This window comes from Somniosus microcephalus, chromosome 7 (genome assembly GCF_052327205.1).
Source record: "Somniosus microcephalus isolate GS21.2 chromosome 7, FLI_Smic_1.0, whole genome shotgun sequence".
In the NCBI taxonomy this organism is placed as follows: domain Eukaryota; kingdom Metazoa; phylum Chordata; class Chondrichthyes; order Squaliformes; family Somniosidae; genus Somniosus; species Somniosus microcephalus.
In genome coordinates, this window is record NC_140993.1 from 53,778,481 (window position 1) to 53,795,646 (window position 17,166).

Consider the following 17,166-nt stretch of genomic DNA (forward strand, 5'->3'; position numbering starts at 1 on the left):
TTACCTGGACGATATTCTGATTACAGGTGATGGTGATGAAGAACACCTCGCAAACTTGGAACTGGTGCTCAACAGACTGAAAGAGTATGGACTTAGAGTTAATTGGCAGAAATGTGAGTTCTTTCAGAAGCGGATCTCGTACTGTGGTCATGTCATTGACCGGAAGGGGCTTCATAAGTCTCCTGACAAGATAGAGGCAGTTGTAAAGGCTCCCGCTCCGGATAATGTCTCTCAGTTGAGGTCGTTTCTGGGATTGATTAACTATTACCATAAGTTTCTACCGAATCTATCCACGGTACTGCACCCGCTGAACGCTCTTTTACAGAAGGGGGTACCATGGGAATGGAACGAAAACTGTAAGAAGGCATTTCGCAAAAGCAAAGAATTGATCACCTCAGAGGAAGTGTTGGCTCACTTCAACCCGACACTGCCTATTCGGTTGGCTTGTGATGCTTCTCCATATGGTATTGGGGCAGTACTCTCACACAAGTTGCCAAATGGCACGGAAAGGCCAGTCGCGTTTGCATCCAGATCATTGACCTCCGCTGAGCGCAACTATGCGCAGATCGATAGGGAGGCTCTCAGCCTTGTATAGGGAGTGAAGAAGTTTAATCATTACCTGCAGGGCCAAAAATTCACACTTCTGACAGACCATCAGCCGTTGGTATCCATTTTTAACCCTAAGAAGGGTGTTTCGGTGATGACAGCACAGCGACTCCAGAGATGGTCCCTTTTCCTAGGGGCACATCAATATCAAATAGAATTCAAAGGTACAAAGCAGCATGGCAATGCTGATGGGCTGTCGCGCCTGCCACTACCTGAAGCGGAAGAGACGACGAAAGTTGACCCTGTTGAGTTATTTCATTCGACCATCATCGAGTGTTTACCAGTCACCAATGCAAGTATTGAAAGAGAAACCAGGAACGACCCGACACTGTCCCGAGTTTATGAGGTGACAGTGAAGGGATGGCCAACACATGGTGATCCTCTGTTACCGGCATTCTCGGCAAGGCGAGACCAGCTGTCCGTCTGCCATGGTACTTGGATGTACGGGACAAGAGTGATTATTCCTCCCAAGTTAAGGGAAAGAGTTCTAAAGGAACTGCATGAAGGTCATCTGGGGGGAGTTAAGATGAAAAGTCTTGCTAGGGCTTATGTATGGTGGCCGGGCATTGACCAACAGATAGAGGAGTTGACAAAAAGCTGCGCTGGGTGCCAAAAAGTGCAAAATGCACCTCCGATCGCACCGCTACACCCATGGGAATGGCCTTCAGCCCCATGGCAACGCGTACATATTGACTTTGCTGGTCCATTCATGGACTCCATGTTCCTAATTGCGGTGGACGCACATTCCAAATGGCCAGAAGTGATCAAGATGAATACCACTACTTCAGAAAAGACAATTGCAGTGTTAAGAACAATATTCGCAAGGAACGGATTGCCAGAACAGATATGTTCGGACAACGGACCACAGTTCGTGTCGGAAGAATTCCAAAAATTCTTAAAGAAGAATGGGGTGAAACATTATACCTCTGCCCCATATCATCCGGCGACAAACGGGTTGGCCGAGAGATTTGTCTAAACATTCAAAAAGGCAATAAAGGCCATGAACGATGATCAGATTCCGTTACAACACAAGGTGGACAATTTCCTAATGGCATATCGAAACGCCGCTCATGCAGTGACTAGCCAAGGTCCTGCCATGATGTTTTATAACAGGAGGTTGCGGTCCAGGTTGGACTTGTTAAAACCAAATGTGCGGAGGGAAGTGGAAAACAAACAGTTCCGGCATATTAATAACAAGTCCACTCGAAGTTTCGACGTAGGACAACCAGTGTTGGCAAGGGGCTATGGAAACGAAAAATGGCAGACCGGAACAATTCGGGCCAGACAAGGACCTCTGATGTACACAGTAGATATTGGTAACAATGTGATAAGGCGTCATGCGGATCAACTGGTAGAATCAAGAGCAAGGGTCGAACCCATGGTTGCGACAGAGACAACTGTGGAAGACGTTAATGAACCTGAAGCATCTACCTCGGCAGGGACTGTACCTGATGATGGCATCCAATACATAGGAAACCAACAAGAAGAGTCACCTCAGCAACAAGAATCAGAGACCACTGAAAGGCGTTATCCAAACTGAATCAGAAGGCCTCCTGAGAGACTGAGGCCTAGAAATTCAGTCGGCCTAGCGCCCCATTTGGGGCGCTGGAGGGCCTAGCGCCGGAGTTATGGCCAGTTTAAAAATTCCCTGGGGCCCTGGAATCGGCGGTAGACCGGTAGCGCTGCGCCGGCACCGATGATGTCATCGGTGTGCGCAGCGTCCCGGTTGCCATGCCGACGGGCCCCAGCGCCGAAATTCAGTTGCGGCCGCCTCGCCCGTGGCAGCCGCAACTAAGACTCTGGCAACAGAGTCTTACACGACTTTGCGCCGGCGCATAAAGGTGGAGCGGCGGCCGGCCGCTTTCCCGCCAGCCGCCTGCCCGCACCTCCCTCCCCCGACTCCCCCCCCCCCCCGCGGAACAGATGCTTCTCGGCTGCGAGCTCGGCACTTCCCCGAGGTGCCGGGCTCATTTTTGTGGCGATTTTACCGGCCAGCGGGCGGGTGCAGGCAGCTCCTCCTTAACTGAAGGAGGAGGCCTGCACTTCCCGAGCCTGCCGCACTGCATCGGGCGCCGCAGCGCCGGAATAGCGCCGCAATGCGGCGCGTAGCGCCAGTTTTCAGGCGCAAACACCCTTCAGTAGCGCCGGCAGCCGTTTGGGCGCGGCGCTACTGAATTTTTGGCGCGTGCAGGGGGACTTAGCGCCGGCGCTAACTTTCCGGCGCTAAAGCCCTGGCACGGCGCCAACTGAATTTCTAGGCCTGAACCTTTGAACTGTTTATACCTGAAGTTATATATGTATATATGTTATTATGTTATGTTAAATGGGGATATGACTGTTAAGCTAAAAAGGGAGGATTGTGGTGTATGTAACCTGTTCCACCTTAAGAGAACTTAAGCCTGTTCCACCTTAAGAGATGTACTACTTTCTCTGGCTGCTGTATACGTAATACCAGTGGTGACCACCGGTATATAAGTACTGTGTAGTGATATTGTATTTAGTATAGTCCTGACCTCCAACTAGTAAAGACCTGTTGAAACTTTATTCTTGTATTCTGTGTCAGTAATTAACCTTAATACAACTGGAACACACAGACTTAACAGTTATGCTATTTCAGAGAGCAGTTAAGAGTCAACCATTTGCTGTGGCTCTGGAGTTACATATAGGCCAGACCAGGTAATGACAGCAGATTTCCTTCTAGCTTTTTATTCCTGATTTATTTAATTAACTGAATTTCAATTCCCCAGCTGCCCTGGTGGGATTTGAAGTCACATATCTGGATCATTAATCCAGGCCTTTGGATTACTAGCCCAGTGACGTTGCCACCAGGCTACCATTCCCTTCATGTCACCTCTGATTACTTTGCCAGTCACCTTAAAGCTGTGTCCTCTGGTTATCGACTCTTAAGCAATTGGAAACAGTTTCTGTTTATTTACTCTATCAACCCCAGCTTCTCTAGTCTATCCACGTAACTGTAATCTCAATCATCTCAATCTCAATCGCAGCATGTCATGCGTTAGATGGTATTGCATGAAGGAAGTCATACCCGGGTAATCAGGAGCCAGCGATACTGTTTGGCCACACCTGCCGTGGTGCCACCAACCATTTCTGCAGGCCCTGGCAAAATGACTGTCAAAACCTGCCTTCTCAGAGCCTGGAGCAGCAGAGGGCACGCAGCCAAGCTCTGCCATCTACTGCAAGTACACCAGCAGCTACCATGCAGCATAGAGATTGCACAAGTAGAGGGAAAGGTCAGGTCAGCTGTGGACTGAACATTGGCTGTACCTTCTTGCAGGCGTGCTGCAGTGCTGACCTGTAGGATGGTGCTGTGGTGTTGCACAGAGGAAAACCCTCCTTGCAAGCATCTCATGCCCACCACCTAAACTTCAGCAGCCATCAAAGAGGCTAAGTGCTGGCCTACTGTGTCACTTGTCTGCCCCTATGGATCCGTTTCCTTCATCCTCGCCTGCCACTTTTTAATCCTCTGCCCCTTCAATCTTGGCAAAGGTTGCTGATATGTTGAAAAGACATTTAATGTTGACTGCTCTGCAGAAGCCTTCCAAATGTTTGTCCTCCTCCTGGTAACACTCCACTTTAATTGGCCCCTCCCTTTAAGTTTGACATGCACACAATTTTTGTCTCCTACCAGTGGTGTCATCACTGGATTTGCACCTGGGCTTGTTAATACTTGCAAGTGAAGTTAAACTGAAAAATTGAGTGCTATTAGCACTTGAAATTCAGGTATGTCTCAAAGCAATGCAAAGCAAATTAGAACTGTTCTATACCTGAATACAAAAATTAACTCACCAGGTGCAGAAGTGAAGGATGACAGAGGCTGTTTGTGGGGGAGAGACGGGTATGTCTGACGATCTACATATGGCAGTAATTGGCACTTGATACAAAGGGGTTAAATTGGATAGCCCCCGAAAATGGCTGCGGGGATCATGATGTGCGATTAACCCGTGCCAGTTCAGTGGATTGCAGGCAGCTGACCAACTTCGTGATGCCTGCTCATTATGATTTCTGCATGCAGCCAGCGGTAACCATGTAGTTCATTGGCTGCACGCATCAGCAGGGGTGCCAATATCATTACTAACTTGCACTACTTAAAGTTAGCCTGCACTACTTAAAGCTAGCCTGCACGTCTTAAAGGGGAGGTGATTTGTGGCTGGAGCAGGTGCTGGGAGTCATTCTGCAATTGAATCTGACCTGAGAAAGAGTGGAGAATGGCTGACAATGGGAGAGAGCTGGCACCCAGCTTATTAGACGCTGCACTGGAGGACTTGGTGGCGGAGGTGGAAAGGAGGAGAGATGTCTTGTATACTCAGAGGGGCAGGAGACTTTCCAGACACACGATGAGAAGTGGAAACAGATAGTCACGGAAGTCAATGCCAGGAGCTCAGCTCCAAGGAACTGGATGCAGTGCAACAAGAAGGTCAATGACTTCACACAAGTGGTCAAGGTCAGTGAATGCATCTTCAAATGTCATAATCTACCAGCTACATCACTAGCTTCAGCCACTGCTCCTTTCACCATACCTCCTTCACTCACCTACCAACAATCTCGATCAATCAGGACTCATACCTAACATTCATATGCTTCACCTCACCCTCACACTTAGCACTGTTGCAAGCCTCACAGCCACATCTCACAGCTTGCACACACTGCCAGCTATTCAACCAAGACAGCCACATCACTCAAGCATAATGCACGACACTCACTGACACACTTCCCTCTCTCTTGCAGGAGATGGTGGTGCATAACTGGGGGCAGCAGGAACTAACTGGAGTGGGAGAAGCGCCCTGAATGTTGTAACCCCCCATGCAGGATATGGTGCTGGCCATTATGGGAAGAGCCATGGTTGAGATAATGGCCACCGATGGGGCTGAATCCATTGAAGATGACATTATCCTCATAGCTAATCCTTTTTCTCACATCCCACTTCTCCCGCATCCCTAACTCTCTTCTGACTTACAAGCTGCAGATGGTGTAAGCAAGCACTTCTTACTTTCTCCTCTTCCCTCACCACAACCCAAACCTTGTCTCTTTTTCATTTCAGATACCCAAGACATGCAACCAGCCCAGGCAACAACAGCAATAACTTGTATTTATATAGCGCCTTTAACATAGTAAACATCCCAAGGTGCTTCACAGGAGTATTATAAGACAAAAAAATTGACACCGAGCCACATAAGGGCAGGTGACCAAAAGCTTGGTCAAAGAGGTAGGTTTTAAGGAGCGCCTTAAAGGAGGAAGGAGAGGTAGTGAGACAGTGGTGGAAGAGCAGGCAGACAGTGGTGATGAAGACATACCATCACTCGATGTCACTCGCAGCCACCAACTCAGACATTGACACTGCGCGTATCTTAGAGGATAGCATAGAGGCAGGATCTGCATGTGGTGAGATACCGAGTCAAATACGCTGCAGCCAGGGAAGGGGCAAGGATAGCGCAAGTGCCAGCTCGCCGGAGGGTGAGGTCACACATGAGTTCTGCTACAGAGGACACAGATGGGGATTTTGATGGGCCAGGCTACAGAAAAAGGTTGATGGGTGTACACACCAAAATGTTGAATGCATTGGGTAGTCTGCCAGAAAACCTGCATTCAATGAGATGGAGGAGTCCAGCACCAACTTGGTACAGGGCTTTCCACACAGCTTGAAGCCCATCCTTTCTAGCATGGAAGTGGTGGCCAACTCCATTATCACACTTGTGGACCCAAACATGATGCAGCATCTGATGGCCGATGTCTCAGCTTCCATTGCAGCACAAGCAGCAGTCACCCAATGTCTGAGTGCTGCAGTGGAAGCTCAGATTATTGCCATCATGGCTCTGGATACCAGCATTCAAAGGGGCTTCTAAGTTGTCACAGCAGTACAGCAATTACTAGGACTGCTGAGGCGCCGCCCCGAGAGTGTGCCAGTGGCTCCATGGAGCACGAACCTGCTGTCCTCTCTCTTGATGACAGCATTTGTGCTTGTACCCCTGCCACTCCGCCAGTGCCCTTGCTGTTGCCTGTCAGCCAGCCAGCATAGACTGCTGCCGCCCATGCTGAGATGGTGCAGTCTGAAGTTGGCCCAGAGCTGCTCGAGGTCGTCCAGCAAAGCCATCTGCAGTCTCCTCCACTGAAAGTCGGCAGCCTTCCACCAGCCATGCTACAGCCATTGGGGTAGTAACAGGACAGGCAAAGGCACATGGAAGACAGGCAATAAGGGAATGCACAAGGATGATCAGTTTATTTTTGTATGTAATATGGCATGATTTAATTTATAAAATTGGATTGGAAATAATGTGTGTAAGGGGTCTTTTTAACGAGCTTGTGGTGTGCGAGATCGGTTTTTGATTTCACACTGCTCGTGAGCGGTTCTGAAGCGCTCCCCCCTCACCGGTTCTAGACACTGGGCTTATTGCCAGACAACCTTGATGTGTGGCCCAACTTGTGACTCGGAAGACAAATGGATCAGGTGAGACAAGGTGAGTTTTAAATCAGAAATATCTTTATTTTTCAAGGAGAATAAACACAGAGAATGCAAGAATCAATTTAGACAAAAATCATTAGCACGTCTCCCAATGGGAACTAAAATTTAACACACATGGAATAACTTTGACTATCTTAAATCATACAACAATTCTTAATCAGCGGTATACTAAAACGGGGGTGGGAAAAGTGCATGGACACATCGAGGGATAAATCACACTCCTGAATTACAAAACCCTTAATGTTACAAACCCTCCCATTGCTAAAATATACCTCAACTATGTCAGTTAGGTAGAGTTGGGCCTTTATGCTCACCAGAATTTTAAAACCCTCCTGGACCTTGGTACTCCTTGTTATGTCTGGGATCTCCAATCTTCCTTATGGGACCGGCTCCTGGACCCGCTCTCCTGCACAAACTTGGAAGTCCTCCGAACTCCTCGAGCCGTCTCCTCTTCCGCACGGTCTTCGAACTCCTGATGGTATCTGGACTTGGACTTCACTGCTTCTGGTGAATCTTGTGGATCTGTCTGAGTCTGGCTGAATCTCCTCTCCTGCACAATCTTGAAAGTCCTCCGAACTCCTCGAACCGTCTCCTCTCCAGTCGGCCTTCGAACTCCTGATGGTCTTGGATCTGGACTGAACTTCTGAATCTGCTCTCCTGCACAATCTTGTGGGTCCTCCTCGCTCTGTCCTTGACCTCGTGTCTGTGTGAATCTGTGATGGATCTGTCTGAATCTCACTGAATGAATGTAGCCTGTTAGAATTTCCCTCAACAGTTATACTGTTTCCTTGCCCTTATCTCGGCGCCAAATCAGGGGTTTTCTTTTGTCAAGGTAATGGGCAGGCTGCTTTGACAAAAGCAAGTACTTTATTTTAATGTCTTGTAAATGAAACTGATGGGATCTGTCCTGTGTCCCTCTGAGTTTGGTACAGATAATGTTTTTTTTTCTGTGCTCAGCGATTTCAGAGATGGGTTTGCGTTTTGCTAGCAATTAGCGCACCTCCAGGTGCAAATACATTTGTTTACGAGTTCGTTACTGCTGTAACCATATTATCATATCAATAGCAGTAAGTTCTGGAATTTTCTAATCGGTGATGACTCAGGCTGCTGTAAGATACTGCTGGTGTGTCCTTTTGAACTGAGCCATGAGAACTGCCAACTCCATCTTGTGTTCTCACAATGTGGCCATTTCAGGGGTTTTACCAATCTAGACTGTATTTTCTGAATTTTGCGAATCCTACATGTGTCTTTTGTGTTGGTGTTTATTTTTGTATTGTGGCTAAGAGGACGATGTGATGGTCACTGTATGGATAGATCTGTATTTTTGTGAACAAACATGAATGTTTTCCGATGCTTTGGCAACATAAGATGTAACTTGTCATGCCAATAAAGCGATTTGAATTGAATTGAATTGAATTGACAGAGGGAAGGTAAGGAGTGTGGGAGTGTTGGTGAATGGAAAATTGGGGTTGAGGTTATTGGTATTGCACTTGAGTTAGTTCTTCACGTACAGTCTGGGTAGAAAGGGGAAGCCTAGCTTGCAGCCGCCCTTCCTCTTCCTCCGCTTCCTCCTTTTCTCTGTCCTCCACTTCCTCCTCTGCTTCCTCCTCCTCCTGTTCCTCAGCTTCTCGCCTGATAGGTGGTGGCAAGGGCTGTTCTCTCATGATGGCAGGGTTGTGCAGCATGCAGCAGAGTACCACAAATCTTGAGACCGCTCAGCCGAATACTGCAGGGCTCCTCCAGAACAGTCCAAGCAGCGGGATTGTTGCTTCAGGACATCAATGATCTGCTCTATCTGATTTCTTGTGGCTCTTCTTGTATGCATGCTGCGCACATGTGGGTTGTGAACCGAAGCCATGAGCCATGTCATCAGCGGTAGCCCTTGTCACCCAGCAGCCACCCTTTGGTTTGTTGTGGTGGCTGAAATACAGCTGACACAGAGGACTGCCATAAATGAAGGCATCATGACTGCTGCCAGGATACCAGGCATTGACCTGCATGATGTGCAGTCTGTGGCACCCTGCACCATGGGAAAGCCTGCAACCCTTGCAAGCCCTCGTGCTCACGCCGCCTGCTACTCTCTGGCAAGAGAGAATGAAATGAAGTTATCCGTCTTTGCAACAATGCACTGCAAACTGCAAGATATTGCAAATATCTCCAGCACCAGCCTGCAAGGAGCCAGACGCATAAAATGTCAGTGAAAATCTCCTTACTGAAGCACAAATATCTCAAACATTTGTCGGCACCGCAGTTCTGGTAGGAGAATAGGTCCCTGAACACCCTGGGTGGATATGGCCTCCTGCTGAGAGCTTTTCTTCCCCTCCTCCTCCTCCCTCTTCTAGCAGCTTGTCCTGCTCTGCATATCCTCTGCTCATTCTTGCAGTCATGCTCGATTTCAAGAGTAAGGCCTACTATTGCACCCATGCCTGGAAGCAACTGGTTTGTGCAGAAGCCTTAAAGTCAGCAAAAAATACTTCAGCACCTGCCACACCGCTTCGTTTATGTAGTGTATGTACCTTTAAGGGGAGAACTACTTTTTACAGCTCCTGTATACTGTAGTACCGGCAGTGACCACACCTGTATATAACCCTGAGCAGGGATCTGTACAGTTAGTTTTAGAGTAACCCTCATCCAGTAAACACCTGTTGATTGTTCTTTGCAGTCTCTTGCCGAGTTATTGAAGGACCCACAACATCAAGATACACGGATTTAACATTGGCGACGAGAAAATTCGAACCTACCTGCAACTCTGCAGAGGGAAATTACATCATTGCTGTGAATTCTGTTGTGGATGGCTCTTTGACGGGGAGATAGTGAAGAGAATACTGCTATTTCTTCAGAGAGTCCAGAGGCATGGGCGTCGACCGCCCAACGGAGACTCCAGCGATACGGCTGGCAACAGGTACGGCGCGGACTCTTCCCGCACAGCGGCGGCTAGAGCTGACCGATGGCACAGAAAAAGGCCAAGCGGCATCGAGGCTGAGAGGAGAGAGGGTAGAGCGCACAGGGCGCAGCCAGTGTTCAGGACCGAGCGGCGTCGATGGGAAAAGAGAGAGGGTAGAGCGCACAGGGCGCAGCCGCTGTTCAGGACTGAGCGGCGTCAATGAGAGAGAGAGGCGCGCAGGAAAACGCGCAGAGTGCAGCCGGTGTTCAGGGGGCGAGCAGTGTCAGCGGGGAAGAAAGGAAAGCGCGGGAGATGCCATTTTGAGCCGCAGCGGAGAAGAAGGGAGAGCGCGGGAGACGGCATTTTGAGCCAGTCTAACCACACCCAGGGATGCCGAAGAGTGGCAGTGTCACAGCGTTCGACAATGAAGTCGAAGATTGGACGACATATGTCTAACGCATAGAAGTGTACTGCAAGGTGAATGAAGTGCCAGATGACAGGAAAGCACTGGTATTGTTGAATTCAATGGGTGCAAAAATGTATGGCTTACTGCGAAACCTGGTATCCCCAGAGAAGCCAGTGGAAAAGGATTTTGAAAACATAGTGTCAATCCTACAGGACCACTTAGACCCCACACCGCTGCTGATAGCGGAAAGATTTAAGTTTCACAAAAGGAACCAGCATAAAGATGAAAGTAATGCTGAGTTTTTAACGGAACTGCGCAAGCTATTGAAACACTGCCAGTTTGGAACGGGACTAGCAGATACTTTAAGGGGCAAGTTTGTGTGTGGGCTTCAAAGTGAAGGAACCCAGAAACGGCTTCTATCAGAAAAGGATCTTACGCTGGACAAGGCTTTCAGCATGGCAGTATCACACGAAGCAGCAGCATGGGGCGCGGCAGAGATACAATGGAGACCGCAAGAATATGGCACAAATGAAATGTCATACGGAACAGTGAAGTGCTATCGCTGCGGCAGAACAACACACGACCATAAGGATTGCTGGTTCAAGGACCAAGTGTGCAGACAGTGTGGAAAAGTAGGACACATAGCAAGAGTCTGCAGGTCGGAAAACAAAACCAGCAGCAAGAAATCCCCACAGGAGAAGTACAAGAAGGTACATAAGTTGACGGAGAGTAGTGCAGACGAACAGAAAAGTGATACAGACTCTGGAAGCAAGGAGCTGGGTTGTCTGAAACTACATAATGTGATCAAAACGGAGGATCACCAAACTATCTGGGTCACGCTCAAGATAGCCGGAGTCCAGGTAAAGATGGAATTGGACACAGGATCAGCCCTAACAGTCATAAGCCGAAGGGACTACAAGCGGTTATTCTCACATATACCCTTGAGAGATACAGAGATTGTCTTGAAGACGTACACGGGGCAAAAAGTCTACCCCAAAGGAAAAATAAGGGTGAACGTTATATATAACGGCAAGGAAATACCAAAAATGGACCTATATGTATTGCCAGATGGAGGATCACCACTACTAGGACGTGAATGGATCTGGAAGATACAGCTAGATTGGCATTCCATACAAGCACTGACTGTAGATGCCAAAAAGGATGACGACGTCACACCTGGACGACTGTCAAAAATGCTAACTGACGCACGGTGGCATAGTGGTTAGCACCGTTGCCTCACAGCGCCAGGGACCCGGGTTCAAATCCAGCCTCGGGTGACTGTCTGTGTGAAGTTTGCACATTCTCCCCGTGTTTGCGTGGGTTTTCTTCGGGTGCTCTGGTTTCCTCCCACAGTCCAAAGATGTGCGGGTTAGGTTGATTGGCCATGATAAAAATTGGCCCTTAGTGTTAGGGGGGATTAAATACGTGGGGTTACGGGGATAGGGCTTGGGTGGGATGGCTGTCGGTGTAGGGACCGGGTGCTAGGGTATGGATGATCAGCCATGATCTCATTGAATGGCGGAGCAGGCTCGAAGGGCCGAATGGCCTACTCCTGCTCCTATCTTCTATGTTTCTATGTTTCTATGTTTCTATGTAAGAAGTGTTCCAGGAGGGACTCGGAACACTAAAAGGCATAACAGCGACGATCAAAATAGAGGAAAATGCAAGCCCAAAGTTTTTTAAGGCCAGACCGGTACCTTATGCGATCCGCCCAGCCGTCGAAGCAGAGCTGGAAGGTTTGGAATGTTCAGGAGTACTGTCCAAAGTGGACTGGAGTGAGTGGGCTACACCCATTGTTCCTGTAATGAAGAGGTCGTTGAGTAATATGCCTGGGGAACCAAAGAAGGTTCGCATCTGTGGGGACTTCAAGGTGACAGTGAACCCAGTCCCTCACACTGTACAATATCCGCTTCCACGGATTGAAGATATTTTCGCCTTGCTATCTGGAGGGAAACGCTTCACTAAGATTGATCTGGCCCAGGCATACCTGCAAATGGAGGTAGAAGAAGCCTCGAAACAGTACCTCACGATCAACACTCATAAAGGTCTCCACCAATACAATCAGCTGGTGTTCGGGGTAGCATCAGCACCGGCTATTTGGCAAAGGGCAATGGATCAAGTCCTGCAAGGGATTCCAGGGACCCAGTGTTATTTGGATGACATCCTGGTCACGGGCGAAAATGACAGTGATCACCTCGCCAACCTGGAGCAGGTGCTCACTAGATTGAAGGAATATGGGCTCCGAGCTAATCGCCACCAATGCGAGTTTTTCCAGAAGCAGATCTCGTATTGTGGCCACGTTATTGATGAAGAGGGGTTACATAAGTCCCCTGAAAAGATTGAGGCAGTAGTCAAGGCTCCAGCACCGGAAAATGTGTCACAACTGAGGTCGTTCCTCGGGTTGGTGAAGTACTACCATAAGTTCTTGCCAAATTTGTCTACAGTACTACACCCACTGAACACCCTGCTGCAAACGGGGGTACCATTGAAGTGGAATGATGAATGTAAATGAGCTTTCCAGAAGTGCAAAGAATTGATGACATCAAAAGAGATGTTGGCTCATTTCAACCCAGCACTATCAATTCGGTTGGCGTGTGATGCATCATCCTATGGCATTGGAGCGGTGCTGTCGCACAAATTCCCGGACAGCTCGGAGAGGCCAGTAGCCTTTACGTCTCGGTCACTAACCTCAGCCGAGCGTAACTACGCCCAGATTGACAGGGAGGCCCTCAGCCTAGTGTGGGGAGTGAAAAAGTTCAACCACTATCTGCACGGGCAGAAATTCACCTTGCTGACTGACCACTAACCACTTGTCTCCATCTTTAATCCAAAGAAGGGCGTTCCGGTGATGACTGCGCAACGGCTACAAAGATGGTCCCTTTTTCTAGGGGTGAACCAATATGAAATCGAGTATAAAGGCATGAAACAGCATGGAAACGCTGATGGGCTATCACGCCTGCCACTGCCTACTGCGGAGGAAGCACCAGCAGTGACCCTGTTGAAATATTTTATTCGACTCTAATTGAACGCTTGCCAGTAACTAACGCTGATATAGAGAAGGAGACCCGAAATGACCCGACACTGTCTCGGGTATATGACTTGACGGTGAAGGGATGGCCAACACATGGCGACTCACTGTTGCCAGCATTCTCATCCAGAAGAGAACAGCTGTCAGTATGCCAGGGGACCTTGATGTGTGGATCCAGAGTGGTGATTCCACCCAAGTTAAGGGAGAGAGTGCTCAATGAGCTTCACGAAGGTGAAAATGAAAAGCCTTGCTATGGCTTATGTGTGGTGGCCGGGGATCAATCAGCAAATCGAGGACCTGACAAAGAGCTGCTCAGGGTGCCAGAAGGTCCAAAATGCACCACCACATGCCCCTCTACACCCATGGGAGTGGCCCTCATCTCCATGGCAACGGGTGCATATTGATTTTGCTGGTCCATTCATGGACTCAATGTTTTTAATAGCCGTGGATGCGCACTCGAAATGGCCTGAGGTGATCAAACTGTCCTCCACCACCACGGAGAAAACGATTGCAGTTCTACGGACCATATTTGCCAGGAACGGCTTGCCAGAGCAGATTTGCTCTGATAACGGACCACAGTTTGTGTCCAAAGAGTTTCGAAGATTTATGAAAAGAAATGGGGAAAGGCATTACACAGCCGCCCCGTATCATCCAGCCACAAATGGATTGGCTGTGAGGTTCGTACAAACCTTTAAAAAAGCATTAAGGGCCATGTGCGATGACGACATTCCACTGCAGCATAAGGTGGACAATTTCCTGTTAGCCTACAGAAATGCGACACATGCAGTCACCAACCAGACCCCGGCCATGATGTTCTTTAACCGAAGGCTGAGCTCTCGTCTGGATTTGCTTAGACCAAATGTACGAAGAGATGTTGAGAATAAGCAATTCCAGCACATCAATGAGAAGCCGACAAGGAGCTTCAATGTAGGGCAACCAGTCTTGGCCCGCGACTACCGAACAGAGAAATGGTAACCAGGAACGATATGCACACGGCAGGGGCCACTAATGTACACAGTGGATGTTGGGGAGAACATTGTGAGACGCCATGTTGACCAGATCCTAGAGTCACAGGAATGAGTCAACCCCATGTCTCGCGCACCTGTTGATGAACCCGACATACAGGTAGCATCTACCCCAGAAACAGTAGCATCGGAAGCTGATGAACCAACCGACGACAGGGGGCCAGAATCGCCTCCACACCAAGAGCAAGACACTCAGGGAAGGCGTTATCCAGAAAGGATCAGGAAGCCTCCCCAAAGACTGAATTTATAAATAGACTATTTTCAGTTAATGTTGCATGTTAAAAGTGTTAATTGTAATTAGTTGATATTTAATTGTTAAATGAATGTTATGGTACTGTTAATCTAAAAGGGGAGGAATTGTAGTGTATGTACCTTTAAGGGGAGAACTACTTTTTACAGCTCCTGTATACTGTGGTACCGGCAGTGACCACACCTGTATATAACCCCGAGTAGGGATCTGTATCGTTAGTTTTAGAGTAACCCTCATCCAGTAAACACCTGTTGATTGTTCTCTGCAATCTCTTGTCTAGTTATTGAAGGACCCACAACATCAAGATACACGGATTTAACAGTTTAGACTTTTGAAACTTGAAACAACTGTGGAAAGCACCAAAAACGATTAGAATTGTAGCAACAGCCAGAAGAAATAAACCAGAAACTAACCTGTAAGTAGTTGATGATTCCTTTAAATAGCACTTGTGGGGGGGTCCTTCATGCTGCTTAACACGTGTTCAGCTGTACGAGGTTAAGAGAGGGCGTCAGCTGGAGTGTGGAGATCCAAGATGGCAGCGCTAGCGCCAAATTAGCATTGCACGCTGATTGACATCATGATCTGCCTGCTCTGCATACTACTGGCGAACGTTAACTGTTCATGCATCATGGCGTCCAGCGCACTGCACGTCAGAAGTGTGTGCGCATGCCTCGGGCGCCTTTTGGAACTGAAAAACGGGCATTACCTGTTACGTCCATGTATAATCAGACACAGACTGCGGAGAATGGTACAAACGATGTTTACTCAACGTGGCTCAGACTGCAACTGAACTGTACAGATTACTACTCAACGTTATATACAGGTGTGGTCACTGCCGGTACTACAGTATACATGAGCTGTACAAAGTAGTTCCCCCCCTTAAAGTTACATACATTACAATTCCTCCCCTTTTAGATTAACAGTACCATAACACTCATTTAACAATTAAATATCAAACTAATTACAATTAACACTTTTAACATGCAACATTAGCTGAAAATAGTCTATTTATAAATTCAGTCTTTGGGGAGGCTTCCTGATCCTTTCTGGATAGCGCCTTTCCCGAGTGTCTTGCTCTTGGTGCGGAGGCGATTCTGGCCCCCTGTCGTCGGTTGGTTCATCAGCTTCCGATGCTACTGTTTCTGGGGTAGATGCTACGTGTACGCCGGGTTCATCACCAGGTACGTATGGGCGAGGCATGGGGTTGACTTGTTCCTGTGACTCTAGGATCTGGTCAGCATGGCGTCTCACGATGCTCTCCCCAACATCCACTGTGTACATTAGTGGGCCCTGCCGTGTGCATATCATTCCTGGCTGCCATTTTTCTGTTCGGTAGTCGCGGGCTAAGACTGGTTGCCCTACATTGAAGCTTCTTGTTGGCTTCTCATGGATGTGCTGGAATTGCTTACTCTCAACATCTCTTCATACATTTGGTCTGAGCAAATCCAGGCGAGATCTTAACCTTCGGTTAAAGAACATCATGGCTGGGGCCTGGTTGGTGACTGCATGTTTCGCATTCCGGTAGGCGAACAGGAAATTGTCCACCTTGTGCTGCAGCGGAATGTTGTCATTGTACATAGCCTTTATTGCCTTCTTAAAGGTTTGTACGAACCTCTCAGCCAGTCCATTTTTGGCTGGATGATACGGGGCGGATGTGTAATGCCTTACCCCATTCTTTTCCAAGAACCTCCGGAACTCTTTGGGCACAAACTGTGGTCTGTTGTCGGAGCAAATCTGTTCTGGCAAGCCATTCCTCGCAAAAATGGTCCGTAGGACTGCAATAGTTTTCTCCGTGGTGGTGGAGGACATTTTGATGACCTCAGGCCATTTCGAGTGCGCATCCACAGCTATTAAAAACATTGAGTCCATGATTGGACCAGCAAAATCAATATGCACCCGTTGCCATGGAGATTAGGGCCACTCCCATGGGTGTAGAGTGACCTGTGGTGGTGCATTTTGGACTTTCTGGCATCCTGAGGAGCTCTTGGTGAGGTCCTCAATTTGTTTATCGATTCCCGGCCACCACACATAAGCCCTGATAGGATTTTCATTTTTACCCCTCCCAGATGACCCTCATGAAGCTCATTGAGCACTCTATCCCTTAACTTGGGTGGAATTACCACTCGGGATCCACACATCAAGGTCCCCCGGCACACTGACAGCTGTTCTCTCCTTGTCGAGAATGCTGGCAACAGTGAGTCGCCATGTGCTGGCCACCCCTTCACCGTCAAATCATATACCGACAATGTCGGGTCATTTCGGGTTTCCTTTTCGATACAAGCGTTAGTAGGTATTCAACTATAGTCGAATAGAATATTTCGACAGGATCCACTGCTGGTGCTTCCTCCACAGTAGGCAGTGGCAGGCGTGATAGCCCATCAGCATTTCCATGCTGTTTCGTGCCCTTATATTCAACCTCATAGTGGTGCGCCCCTAGAAAAAGTGACCATCTTTGTAGTCGTTGCGCAGTCATCACCGGAACGCCCTTC